Here is a 2,722-nt window from a genome sequence, read left to right as displayed (position 1 = left end):
GTATATATATATATATAATTAGTAAGTAAATAAATATAAATAAATAAATGCCTTTTTTAAGGGCTTGAAAGCCATTGGATGTTTTTTCAGCAAACTGATTAAGCAGGGGGCAGAGTGACTTACCTGTTAAAAAAATATTGATAGCTAATATATAATATATTAAAATCTGCACCAGTTATTGAACTAAATTTATTGCCACTACATCTTCCAGGACTATGAGGACCACCGCTCATCACTATCAATATCCTTATTGTTGAATCATATTTCAAGTTATTTTTTTATTTCTCCAAGACACTCTGCCAGATTCCTAAAAATATAGTCCATTTTTGTCTTTGAGCATATTAATAAAATCTGGCTTTCCCGTCTGCACACTTGATCTGGGATGACTTCATATCTGGACATGGAGCTGTGTAATTTGTGGATGGTGGATGGGGGCCAGAGTCTCGGTCTCCTCCGCAGTGTGGGAACGCTCATCTGAAGCTGGTTCTGGATGTCCGCGCTGCCTCCACATGTCTCAGATGTCTGAGCGTGTGCGATGCTGGGGAGGAAAACTCGACTGCAGGACCTCAGAGCGATTCAAAAGAGATATCACCACCTACACGACCGCGGCCACAGGGACTTCCTGTCTCTGCCGCGTGCGTGAGCGGCACTTCCAAACGTGGAGGAAACCGATTGCAAAAGCCATTTATTTTCCCAGCCGTTCAATTATAAGCTTTATGCCACAAGATGGGGCGTGAAAAACATGCACTGCATTGTCTAGAAGAGAAATACCAGTTGCATTTGCATAATTTGAGCAGCCTATAATGAGATGCTTGGAGTCAAAGGACTTTAATCATGTTAATAAGAGTAACCAGACAAGACCTGCTCATTTCAATGATGGCCACACTTTCCTGTTGCTAGAATACGGAATTTGTCTGAATAGAATAGAATAGAATAGAATAGAATAGAATCGGTAAGCGACATGTTTTGGAATAGCACACATACCATCTGTCAGATATCAGTGAAATATTACAGGTGTCATGAGAATCACACCTGTATCTGTGACACAACTATGCAAACAGCACACACACACACACACACACACACACACTCTCTCAAGGGAGCAGTTAGGAAACTAGCCAATCAGAAAGGCTTTCTGCCTGTCAATCATTTCTCTGGAGTTATTCATTTCTGAGAATCAGTTCGAACAGTCTGTTTCAAAGAATCCATTTAAAACACTGATTTGTTTGTTAAAGTATTTTAAAATAGATATCAAACTGGTTAATTTAATTTATAATAAATAAAAGTATTTAAACACATGACCATTCAAAAGTTTGGTCTGTATATTTTTGGGTAGGGGGACATTAAAAGACATGACAAATAAACCTTCAAATATTATAATTCTTTGAGTACACTTATTTATAAAAAGATATAATGCATTGCAACGTACATTATGAATACCTTTATAATGCATGCAGCATTATATTTAAAAACTTTAACGTTTTACCAAGTTTTTATGTTTTTGATAGAAGTCATAGAGAAATACAGTAAAAACTGTAATATTTTGAATTATTTCAATTAAAAAATAAAAAATAAATCAATTTGAATATGTAATTTATTCCTGTGATCAAAGCTGAATTTTCAACATCATTTCTCCAGTCTTCAGTGTCACATGATCCTTCAGAAATCATTCTAATATACTGATTTGCTGCTCAAAAAATATTTCTGATTATTATCCATGATGAAAATTGTGATAATTTTTTCAGGGTTCTTTGATGAATAGATCAATAATGAATAGTTCAAAAGAACAGTATTTATTCTATTTTAAATAAATACTAAAATAAAGAAAAGTCTTACAGAGGCACAAACTTTTTAATGGTAGTACTGTATACCAAAAAGACTTCCGCTATAGACAGAATATCACATAACCAATAATGTATTACGATATGATCTTAACAGCTATATCACCAAGCCTAGTTGTGAAACGTTCTCATCATTTTTGCCTCAATCAATCATAGCGCGCTTTTATAACAAACAGCCAATGATATGCCATCATTGCAGTGCATAGTGTGAATAAATGTTTGTGCTCATAGATGTCAAGTAGAGAGAAGTCAAGTCTTAAAGACTGAATGAGAATCTGAGGTGCAGCATATTGACATTTCCTGACTCTATAATGGTCAATGGTTCATTTTAATGGTCAAATCCCTATTTTATACGTGTCCACATAAACGCTCTCATAAAAGACAGACGATTTGAAAACTGCTGGTTGGAATCTACAATAGGTAGTAATTATTAACACCCTGAAATTGTCCTTTCTAATCATTAAGTCAGCCAGAATGACTCTGAACTAATAACCTAAACGATCTAACAGTCTAGAAATTCAGCCAAATGGAAAACATTTCCCTTTGAGATTAAAACAGCATGTAAAACATTTTTATTGAAGGCAGGCAGTAACGAAGGCAACACACATAGTTAACAAGGCAGCGGACTAAACCACACCGAGCAGATATCCACGGGATCTTGCTCGCACAGTGGACATTGTGCATGTGGTTCTCATTTATGGCTGCTGGTTAAATGAGCACCATCAGTAGCTGTAAAGTGCAGTAAAAATGGAACAGCAGAAGAATATTATTTAATTCTTGTCCATGATTTTTTGTTGCATGCCTTCATTTTTAAAGTCTTTGTTAATTTAATAAAGACTAGTCTATAAGTTTAGAATGGTAATATACATAAGTATGTGTAT

General features: G+C 35.1%; 1 protein-coding gene across 1 annotated transcript in view; it reads right to left on the bottom strand.

The window, feature by feature from the left end:
- Nucleotides 1-2,722, bottom strand: part of LOC107725145 (tenascin-like) — a 99,609-nt gene that overhangs the window by 59,322 nt on the left and 37,565 nt on the right.

Source organism: Sinocyclocheilus rhinocerous, unplaced genomic scaffold, assembly GCF_001515625.1.
Source record: "Sinocyclocheilus rhinocerous isolate Xijiao unplaced genomic scaffold, SAMN03320098_v1.1 scaffold1295, whole genome shotgun sequence".
NCBI lineage: Eukaryota > Metazoa > Chordata > Actinopteri > Cypriniformes > Cyprinidae > Sinocyclocheilus > Sinocyclocheilus rhinocerous.
This window is presented reverse-complemented; position numbering and strand designations above follow the sequence as displayed.